Source organism: Geotrypetes seraphini, chromosome 2, assembly GCF_902459505.1.
Source record: "Geotrypetes seraphini chromosome 2, aGeoSer1.1, whole genome shotgun sequence".
Lineage (NCBI taxonomy): Eukaryota > Metazoa > Chordata > Amphibia > Gymnophiona > Dermophiidae > Geotrypetes > Geotrypetes seraphini.
The window spans coordinates 301,543,525-301,555,680 of NC_047085.1; positions in this window are offsets into that span (position 1 = coordinate 301,543,525).

Here is a 12,156-nt window from a genome sequence, read left to right on the forward strand (position 1 = left end):
GCTGTTTCCTAAAGGTCCTACTACTTCCACTTCCTTTGCAGGTCCTCTTAGCCCGTTGCATTCCCCCTTGTTGGCTCTCTGACAAGCTGCTCCATGAAGCAGTCTTGTATAGCCTCTAGGAATCTGGTTTCCCTAGCGCATTTTGAGTATCCAAGATTCCAGTCTATCCCGGGGTAGTTGAAGTCTCCCATAACAATGGTGTTACCGCTTTTGCATTCTCGCCTCATCTTGGCTTCCATTTCTTCATTGTTTATTTCAGTTTGCCCAGGTGGACAATAATACAGGCCCATCTTTATCTCGGGCCCATTCCCTCCTGGTATTTTAACCCATAGTGATTCCAATTTGTCGGTCATCGCTGCTGTGTCCACTCTGATCGAGTGAATGTTATCCTTTATGTATAGGGCCATTTCTCCTCCTTTCTGATCTGACCTGTCTTTGTGATAGAGTTTATACCCCGGCAGTACTATGTCCCATTTGTTTTCTTCATTCCACCATGTTTCAGAGACCACAATGATGTCTAGGTTCTCTTTTTTGGCCATGACTTCTAATTCTCCCATTTTGTTCCTTAGGCTCTTTGCGTTAGTATACATGCAATTTAAGTCCTGGTATTTTCTTGTCTTCATTTTCTTTTCCTGTTGTGCGTTCTTCTTATCATCCTCTTCTTGTCTTGTCAACTCTTGTTCTATGCCCATTTTGTTTTCCCCCTGTGCTACGTTCTTCTTATCATCCTCTTGTTCCATTAACTCTTGTTATTTGCTTGTTGTGTCTTCCCAGCATTTTTCCCCACTCAGTATCTTCTCGGGATACCTTCTTCCGAATCGTCGACACCTAGTCGACTGTCAGCTTTTCCCTTCTTCTTAGTTTAAAGCCTGCTCTATTCCTCTCCTGGCGTTGTTTGCTAGAAGTCTAGTTCCCCCCGTGCTCAGGTGTAGTCCATCTCTCCTGAAGAGCTTGTTCTTGCCCCCAAATGTTGGCCAGTTTCTCATGAAGTAGAACCCTTCTTCCTCACACCATCTCCTCATCCATGCATTTATTGATTGCCTCTCTGTCTGCCTCTTCACATCTGCCCTTGGTACTGGTAGGATCTCTGAAAACGCTATCTTCTGAGTCCTCATCTTCAACTTCCTTCCCAGAAACTATTCGATCGGTGGGTTCCTGCTGTAGTCTCTCTTGCTGACATTTGTCCCAATGTGGATCATCACTGCAGTCTCTTCTGTCTCTGCTCCTTCTAGGATCTTTTCAATTTTGTCTACGATGTCCTTTGTTCTTGCTCCAGGGAGGCAGGTCACTAACCAATCCTCTCTCCCTCCTGCTATGTGGCTATCCACTTGCCTTAGGATCGAGTCTCCCACTAGGATTGCAGACTTTCCCTTTTTCAGTTTTCGCTCCGGTTGCAGGTCTGTGTCCTCGGTGTGCTTTACTGCTTCCACTTTGGGGCACTGGCAAGACCTTGCTTCCCCTTCCTGCGGGATTCCTCAATGGGCTTCCTCTTCCTTGGAGTCAGATTGTTCTTGTTCTCCATTCCATGTGGGTGTATCTTCGACCTTCCTACGATGTTCGTGTTCTTGTTCTTCCACCCTCCTGTAGGCCTCCTTGATGAACTCCTCGAGCTCCCTGACTTGTTCCTTGAAGTGCCTCTCTCTCATAGGGTCTTCAGCTGTCCTGAATGGGTCTTCTGCGATGTAGAGTCCCTCCAGTTCCTGAATCCTATACTTCAGTTGACTAACTTCCTTCTTTAAGCTTTTTAGCTCCTGACACCGACCGCATACATATGACTGCCTCCCCAAGGGGAGGTAATCGTACATATGGCAGTCCGTGTAGTACACTGGGAAGCTCATCCTCTGGATTCCCTCTGCTTTCATTGCTGTCTGCCTTCTTGGAGTACTCTCTATTTTTGTACTGGTACCTTTTTGCTTGTGTGTGTTCTCTTCTGTGCCTGCCTCTTCTTTGTGAGCTCTCTTCTGTGCCTGCCTCTTCCTTACTTTCTGTGCCTGTCGCTTCCTTACCTTGCTGTCTTTTGCTTGTGTGCGCTGTCCTTACCTTACCTTTGCTTGTGTGTGTATGTTCCTTTAAAGAAAGCCATCAGCTCGCCATAGCTTCTTGAAATCCAAAGTCCTTATCTTCTTCAGGCATTCTAAGGCAATACCACGTCTATAGCTTCAAAAGCAGGCAAGTCCCTGGCTCTCCTGGGAGTGGCTCTCTCTTCTGCTCCTCTGCAAACTGTTCTTTTAGTTGTCCTCTTCCTCTCTTCTAGTAGCTTCTGAGCCTGCCCCTTCTTTTTCCTCAGGAGCTTACTCTAGCTTCCGGTTTCTCTTATTGGAGGCTTTAGTCAGAGACTACAATTTCTAGCCTGCCCCCAGAATCCTCCCTTCGCTGCATGGCTGTTTCAGCCTATGCCTGCTCCTCTCCCACATCCTTTACTTAGAATTCCCAGAGGACCAATCTGGTGTGCCTGGAGGTTAGCTTCTCTCCCTTGCCCCTCCTGGCTTTCCCAGCCCCTTCTGGGTTATATGAAGTACACATCCTTCTCAAGATACCCTCTCCTTGGAAAACAGTGATTTTTTTCAGATACGAGAGGTTGTTTGCTCTCTGTTTCCTTTGAGCTCCTCCCATGCTTAGTACTTGGGTTTTCCTTATGGCTGATTTTTTTTTAAGTTCCAAATTTTATTGAAATTTTGTATAATAACATACAATAAAGCAGGAGAAACAAATTGAACAATTGTTCATAACACTATTAACACAAAGATTAGAATATTAAGAAACAAAATCCTTGAAATAAACTCTCTTTACCCACCCACCCATCTTCTTATTGTCACTTTCTCCAAGGCTCCCTCTTGGAGACTTGTTGTGTTTTTAACTGAGAAGTCATTATACACAGGCAGCTCCAACCTTATGCCTAGAGCAGGGGTGTTAAAGTCCCTCCTTGAGGGCCGCAATCCAGTCGGGTTTTCAGGATTTCCCCAATGAATATACATGATATCTATTTGCATGCACTGCTTTCATTGTATGCTAATAGATCTCATGCATATTCATTGGGGAAATCCTGAAAATCTGACTGGATTGCGGCCCTCGAGGAGGGACTGACACCCCTGGCCTAGAGGCTGACACCAATCTCCCCTGGGATGAGTCTGCTTGTCTCTGCATCTCCTCCCCTACACAACTCCTAGGGCTTCAGCCAATGGATTTCCTTGTCCCAAGTACAAAATAAGTATCTGTATAGAATATGTAAACCACTTTGACTGTAACCACAGAAAGGCAGTTTATAAAAGTCCCACCCCCATCCCCTTTCCCCTTTCTGTGATTGCCGGCTGATCCTGAGCTGACATCCTGGGGATACAACTCTTAGGGCCTTTACCACCCTGTTCTATCCTCCATAGCCTCCAATTATACCCCTTAAACATCACAGCATGCAGGTACCTAGATTGGAAGATTGCTTTGAGGTCGTCATAGCAACCTTTGCAGCTTTCATGAAAATATCAGATACTCTGTATTCCCCATCTTCTGAGCCTCCTTCACAAAATTCTATCCTCAAAATTCAGAACCAGGAGGTTAACTGGCTGATTTGGCAGGGTAAAGGAATATATTTTGTAGAGCACACGACATGAATAGACATTTTTTTAAAATTATGCCCCTCCACATCCATAAGTCCCTTTTTGGCCTAAGGCTTTAAGTGGCCACAATAGGCAGCAGGGAAATGTCCATTCTCGAAAAAAAATATCCAAAATGTAGTTTTTTTGAGAATGGCCTACCTGTACATTCAGCCGTTTAATCACCCAGACTGCCACTAAGTCTACCTTTAAGCCCTATTCCCGAAAAAAAAATTGCCCAAGTTCCAAATGCTCAAAACAAGACCTTTTAGGTGTGGGAGAGACCAGTCCTTCACCTAAAACCACAATTCACTAACCGGCATCTGTCATAAGTGCCGGTTAGAGGATCGTGGAACTGTCCACTCCCTCCCCCAAAGATCGCAGCAGGAGAGATGCCCAATCTCTAATGCTGGAACCTGCCGTAAACCCCCCAAATGATCGCTGGCAGAAGAGATGACCAATCTCTCCTGCTGACACCTGCTGTGACCTCCCCAAATGATTGTGGCAGGAGAGATGCCCCCGTCCCTCATGAACGGCACCCGCAAACTCCCCCTGCTAGCATCATAGCAGGAGGGATGTCCAGTCCCTCCTGCCAACACCCCCTCCCCAAAGGTTGCCCATTTGGACCCCCCATGGACCCCCCCACCCAAACCACTCCCCACCAGGACTCTCCCCACACCTGGACCCCCCATTAACCTGTTTTAGATGGCCAGAAATATGGCTTCTGCCTGCATCTGGCCGGCAGGCCCGCCTTTGCTGGAATGGTGGGCCAGCCCCTTCCCGGTGTATCTTGGGCGCACCGAGGAGGGATCTAAGGCCCTTAGGCACCTGGTCCAACCGGAATGTTAGGCTCATCTCCCACTGTTTCAAACTCGGTCATGGAGTACCCCCTTGCCAGTCAGGTTTTCAAGATATCCACAATGAATATGCATGAAATAAATTACATGAAATAAATATGCAAATCAAGTTTATGTAAATTTAATGTGGATATCCTGAAAACCTAACTGGCAAGGGGGGTTACTCCTAAGTTGAGAAACTTTGCCGTAGGCCACCCCCCCCCCCATAGAAGCACTCCCCAAACATCTCCTACTCTCCCCCTTTCCACCCCCCTGAAAAAAGGCAGGAGGGATGCCTACTGCTTCCTGCCACTGGAGGTCTCCCGAATTCCCCCCACCATCCAAACCAGAAGTTGAAGTGGGAGAGAAGTTCATTTCATCCCACTCGTAGATCCGCCACTTCAAAATGGTAGGTCTTTAACCTCCCCGGTGTATTATGTGATGTATGAGCCAATCAGGACCTTTGACTTCTCACTCTGTATCCCATTATTCAAGGCACATGATGCACCGGGGAGGGAAAGACCCCTGGTTTACCTTAATAATAGTGTATGGATTTTTCTTCCAGGAATTTATCCAAATCTTTTTAGACCCATCTATCAGTGAATTTCTGCCATTGCTGCACACTGAGCAGAAAATATCATATTGTCTATGACAGAGGTGTCAAAGTCCCTCCTGGAGGGCCGCAATCCGGTTGGGTTTTCAGGATTTCCCCAATGAATATGCATGAGATCTATTTGCATGCACTGCTTTCATTGTATGCTAATAGATCTCATGTATATTCATTGGAGAAATCCTGAAAACCCGACTGGATTGCGGCCCTCCAAGAGGGACTTTGACACCCCTGGTCTATGCTGAAGCTTGGATCATTTTTTGAGCGGTGAGTCCTAATGTCGAATCCAGCATCAGGTAGCTATAGTTTGGGTTATCCACATTTAAATTTCATCTGCCATTTGAATGTGCAGTCTTTCAGTCTCAAAGTCCTCTTTCAAATGTTTCACAATCATTATGCAATTTAACAACTTTGAATAATTTTGTGTCATCTGTAAAGTTGCTTATACCACTCATAGATCCCCTTTCCATTTACAAATAAGTTAAAAACCAATGGTTCTAGTACAGATACCTATGGCACATAACTATTCACTTTAGAGAAACCGGGCCTCTTCTCCCTTGAAAAGAGGAGACTTAGAGGGGACATGATCAAAGCATTCAAGATAATGAAGGGAATAGACTTAGTAGATAAAGACAGGTTGTTCACCCTCTCCAAGGTAAAGAGAACGAGAGCACACTCGCTAAAGTTAAAAGGGGATAGATTCCGCACAAACGTAAGGAAGTTCTCAGAGAGTGGTAGAAATCTGGAACACTCTTCCGGAGGCTGTCATAGGGGAAAACACCCTCCAGGGATTCAAGACAAAGTTAGACAAGTTCCTGCTGAACCGGAACGTACACAGGTAAGGCTAGACTCAATTAGGGCACTGGTCTATGACCTGAGAACCGCTGCAGGAGTGGACTGCTGGGCACGATGGACCACTGGTCTGGATCCAGCCGTGGCAATTCTTAAGTTCTTAGCTATTTAACCCAACTCTCTGTTTCTATATTTTAAACAGTTCCCACTCCACAACAGGACATTGCTTCCTATCCCATGGCCTTTTAATTCCCTCAAGAGTCTTTTTTGAGGGATTTTGTCAAATTATTGCTGAGAATGCAGAGGTGCCTCATCAACTGGCTCACCTTTATCCATATGTTTATTCAAAATAGTAGATCAGTGAGGGAAGATTTCCCTTGGCTCAGTGGCGTAATAAGTTGCGAGCTGCCCCTTCCCTTTCCCGTACCTTTTAATTTCTCCGGCATAAGCAGCATGTTCACATCAGTGTTGGCTCGCCCTTTGACGTCACTTCTTAGGCATGGTGAGGGCGTGGACACTTGTCTTCCTCTCCGCCCCGCCTTGCTCCTTCCCTGTCCCCCACTGCTGCGCACGCGTGCACTGCTTCCCTTCTCTCATATCTCTGTAATGTTCCTGGTGCAAGTAGCAACCTCCAACCTGCTGCCACGCCGGCATCGGCTCTTCCTCTGATGTCACTTCCTGTACCTGTGCCTAAGAAGTGACATCAGAGGAAGAACCAACACTGGTACGACAGCAGCTTGGGAGTTGCTACTCGCACCAGGAATGTTACAGAGGTATAGGGGAAGGGAAGTGGTGCATGCATGGCAGGAGGGGATGGGGAAGGAGCATGTTGAGGTGGGAAAGAGGGTAAGGGAGGGACACCACCATCCCGGGCACCTCTCACTCTCGCTATGTCACTTGGTGCATGCAGTATGGGGGGACACTGAGAAGTCATGGAGCCACAGTCTACAGGTGTGAGACTGTCGGTTCTGAGGGTCTCCTGCACCCTCTGTACCCTCAACTTGCTGTTCTAGGACAGGGGACTGGCAGAGTAGACTGCTGCATGTTTGTACACTAAGGCTCCATCACTGCTCAATGCACCTCCATACTGGAGGGGAGGTGCATGAAAAGGGCTGATGCACCTGGAAGAGAGGGGGGTGCTTGCCCTGGGTGGCAACCAAGTTATGTATGCCACTGACACACAACACCCCTCCATTCCCTTCATTTCCATCACTTTAAATATAGGGTGTAATATTGAGTCTAAAGCAGTATTTTGTTTTGTTTTTATGCTAACTGCACAAGTAAAACAAATCTGAATATTCAGTGGCAGTATTTGGATAGTGGCTGCTGCTTAATATCTGCAGCTTGTGTTTAGCTCTCATCTATGAATCATGGCAATGTTTAGCCACTATCAGGACAGCATATCTTCATATATTTAAGACAGCACATAGTTTTCTAGACAATGGTGATTTTAAACAACACTACTTGAATAAGTGCCAGCTCCTCCATAGCTCTGCCCACAGACAACCCCCCCCCCCCCCCAAAGCAACATTTGACTCAGACCCAGCAAATGACCTGACTGTTTTCAAGCATTTCCTAAAGCTTTTCCTAAAGCTTGCCCTGACTGGATTGAGAGTATCTGGTGTTTTTTTTTTATGTTCTCACTGGTTTTTTTTTTAATAAGAATTGTTTTTATTATTTGTGGTGTTACACTTATGATTATGTATAGATATTTGTTTTCTGCACTGGATAACAGTGGATTATAAATAGCAAATCTGAAACCTTAAATGAGCGGGAGCTAATGTTGAAAGGCTGGCTAGCAAAGGGTGACATGGTTATATATGTTGGCTCTTGTAAAAAGTTTAACAGTAGTCAACAGTAGCAAGCAAGGGATAAAAAGTCCATAAGAACATAAGAATTGCCATACTGGGACAGACCGAAGGTCTATGAAACCCAGCATCCTGTTTCCAACAGTTTCCAACTAGATCCCAAGTAGTAAAACAGATTTTATGCTGCTTATCCTAGGAATAAGCAGTCCATCGTAATAATTTTAAGTCAACTGTAATAATGGCCTATGGACTTCTTTTTTAGGAAATTATCCAAACCTTTTTTAACCCTGCTAAGCTAACTGATTTCACCACATTATCCAGCAATGAATTCCAGAGTTTAACTACACGTTGTGTGAAAAAATTTTTTTCTGGATTTAATGCATACCGGCCACTTATTTACTGTATAATGAATGGTACAATTGTGCCCTCTTAAATTCTGTCATTTAAGTTCTTTCCAAATTTGTTTATTATACTTACTGACTTGTATTTAGTATTTAGCCTTCAAGGGATTTTAATACCTATTTTGAGCACAGCCTGTATAAGGGAAGAGTGGATGCTGGTGCACCACGATCCACTATTGGTAGATAAGCACTTCATTTCTCTACAACAATTTTATTAGAAAAATTTAAGCATAAACATGCAAATAACACAGAACAAGAAACAAAGAATAATAACCTTTACCCTTGTTGTCACGTTCAGTCTGGTCAAGCTAGAGTGCACTTCTAAATTAGGATTTCCCTTTCTTTATTGTGTCAAGTCTTGGGGTGTTTTATTTACTCCATCCCACTGGATCCAGTTGCTGAGCTAAAACTAATTCTTTTATAAGAACATAAGATTTGCCGCTGTTGGGTCAGACCAGTGGTCCATTGTGCCAAGCAGTCCGCTCACACAGCGACCTTTAGGTCAAAGACCAGTGCTCTATCTGAGTCTAGCCTTACCTGGTATGTTCTGTTTCAGCAGGAACTTGTCCAGATGTAGATTTGAAAAAAAGAGAAATAACAAATCGCTTTACAAATTAACAAATAAAAATAAAACTTAAAATGGAAAATAAGATAATATCATTTTATTGGACTAATGAAATTTTTAATTAGCTTTCAGAGGGCAATCCCTCTTTCCTTAGGTCAGTAAAGTATACTGCTGTTGCAATATCCTGTCCTGACCTGAGAAAGGAGAATTTGGTCTCTGAAAGTTAGTCAAAAATGTATTAAAATTAGTCCAATAAAAAGATCACCATTTTTATTTCTAAACATTTATCAACACTGCTACAATACTACTTTATCCTAAAGTAAAAAAAATAAAAAATATAATTTTTTTCTAACTTTGTCATGTGGTTTCTGCGTTTCTCATCTTCTTGTCATTCTCTTCCTTCCATCCAGTGTCTTTCCCTTCCAGAAAATATCTACCTCCCTCTTCTATCTCTCCTCCTGCTCCCCCCCCCCCTTTGGTCTGGCATCCACCATCTTCCCTCTGTTCCCTTCATGGTCTAACATCTCTCTCCTTCCATCTCTCCTTCTCTCCCCCCTATGATTTTTAGCATCTCTCTCTTCTCATTTCCTCCACTCAGATCTGATATCTCTGTCTCCTTCCCTGTTTTCTGGCAACTCTCCTTTCTCTTCCCTTTTCTTCTCTGGTCTTCCTTCTCTATTTTCTGCCTCTGTCTAAATTAAATTCTTTCTTACTACTCAGTCCTCAGTTTTCCTCTTTTTACTGTGTCTACTCACAGCTTATCACCCCTTTCCTTCACCCTTCCACTATCTCACTATGTCCCCATCCAGCATGTGGGAAAGCAGCAGCAGTGGTGAGGAGGTGAGGGCCTCTCACTTCCTCACCGCTGCTGCTGCTTTCCCATATGCGCCTGAAGCTGACGGCACAAGTTATTCCCACTTCCATCATCTGCCCCCTTTTCTCTCTCTATGCACCCCACTTCATCATCTGCCCCTTCTCTTTCTCTCTTCTCTCCACTTCCATCATCTGCCTCTTCTCTCTCTCTCTCTCCACCCCAGGCAATTTCATCATGTTATCCTGCTCCCTCAATGAATTGCCTGGGGTGGAAGGAGAGAGAGAAGGTGGCAGATGATGGAAGTGGGGAGAACTTATGCCGTCAATGTCAGGTGCATGTGGGAAAGCAGCAGCAGTGAGGGGCTAGAGGCTATCTTCCTCTCATTCATCTCCTTGCCACCCCCATTCCTTGGTCTTTCCCACAATTTCTAGCATATCTCCTCTCTGTCTCTCATGGTCTGACATCTTCCTGTCTTTTTTCCTTCACTATCTTCCTATCTCATCTCTCTTCCCTCCCCCCATAATCAATTATCTCACCACCTCTCTCTTCCCTCTCTCTCAGGATCCAAGATTGCTTCTGCTCACTCTCTCCTGCTGTACTCTACCCCTGTCACCCTATGATCCAGCCCTCCTCCTGCTCTTGTCCAACATTTCCCCTTCTCTCCCTCCTTCTCATCCCCTGCTCCAACATACCGTATTTCTTGTTCTTCCCGACTGCCCTTCATCTAGCATCTTCCCCTCCCCAGACATGCTGACTTTGACTCATTTACTGCTCTCTCTATCTCTGTCCCTCCGCTACTGAAGCCTGTAAACAAATTTAACAAATGCTGCGGGGCTCTAACAGTGCGCGTTTTGCTGATGGCTTCCCTCCTCCTTCCTTCCTCCTCATGATGTAACTTCCCATTTCGTTGATAGAGGAGGAGGAGGGAATTTGGCAGCATCACGCGCACTGTTAGAGCCCCGCGGCCTGTGTTAAATTTCTTTCCAGGCTTCGGCATCGGCAAGATTGACAGAGAGAGAGAGCATGCAGTCGCCGGCTCTGTTTCCGTTGATGTCTGGTGTTCCTAATTGGGGGGGGGGGGGCCCAGTGTTGCCGATTGATGCTGGGTGGGGGCCCATCGCCACTTCAAAAAAATATTTTTTGTGTGTGTGGTCTCCTTCAGCAAGCCCCCCCTGACCATTTTGGGCCCTAGGCACGTGCCTACTGGGACTACCCTTTAATCCGGCCCTGCTGGTAACCTGTCTAAAAGTATTACCCATGAGGATCTGGACTGCATTACGTTTCTTATTTCCTGGACAGATCATGTTACTGTTAGTATTGCTTAGCCCCAGGTACGTTAGATAGATTGTGAGCCCACCGGGACAGATAAGGAAAATGCTTGAGTATCTGATTGTAAAACCGCTTAGATAACCTTGATAGGTGGTATATAAAATCCTAATAAAACTTTGTTTCTCTTGCCACTGTATGGCCATTTTGCCCCTCCTGCTGTACCATAATGAGATACGGTAATCATGCTACTCTTTGAATACTGGATCCCACTTGGGGGTTCCTCAGGTTGCTGTTGCCTCTTCTGCTGATGCCTGCCTTCAAGTTTCATAAAATTCAGATGGAAAATTCCAATGTTTAGAAAAAAATCCTCCATTGCCCCAGAATGGTTTGAAATTTGGCAGCTAAAATTTAGTGCTAAGAAATGCAAGGTCATGCATTTGGGCTGCAAAACCCAAGGGAATGGTACAGTTTAGGGGGTGAAGAACTTATGTGCACAACAGAAGAGCAGACTTAGGTGTGATTGTATGTGATGATCTTAAGGTGGCCAAACAAGTTGAAAAGGTGACAGTGAAAGCTAGAAGGATGCTAGGTTGCATAGGGAGAGGTATGGCCAGTAGGAAAAAGGATGTATTGATGCCTCTGTATAAGACTCTGGTGAGACCTCATTTAGAATATTGTGTACAATTCTGGAGTCCCCACCTTCAAAAAGATATAAAAAGGATGGAGTTGGTCCAGAGGAAGGCTACTAAAATGGTATGTGATCTTCATCATAAGTCGTATGGGGACAGACTTAAAGATCTCAATCTGTATACTTTATAGGAAAGGTGGGAGAGGGGAGATATGATAGAAATGTTTAAATACCTACTTAATTTAAATGTGCATGAGTCGAGTCTCTTTCATTTGAAAGGAAATTCTGCAATGAGAGGGCATAGGATGAAGTTAAAAAGTGATAGGCTCCGGACTAATTTGAGGAAATAATTTTTTACGGAAAGGGTGGTGGATGCGTGGAACAGTCTCCCGGAAGAGATGGTGGAAACAGAGACTGTGTCTGAATTCAAGAGGACCTGGGATAGGTAAGTGGGATCTCTAGGAGAGAGAATGAGATAATGGTTACTGCGGATGGGCAGACTAGATGAGCCATTTGGCCTTTATCTGCCATCATGTTTCTATTTACATTAGATAGATTGTGAGCCCACAGGGACAGACAGGGGAAAATGCTTGTGTACCTGAATACAAATTAGCATAAGAACATAAGAATTGCCGCTGCTGGGTCAGACCAGTGGTCCATCGCGCCCAGCAGTCCGCTCACGCGGCAACCCTCTGGTCAAAGACCAGCGCCCTAACTGAGACTAGCCCTACCTGCGTACGTTCTAGTTCAGCAGGAACTTGTCTAATTCATGAAAACCATTCTGAGCTCCTTTGGGAGAGCAGTATAGAACCCTGACTACATAAATAAATAAATATTTAATTATAC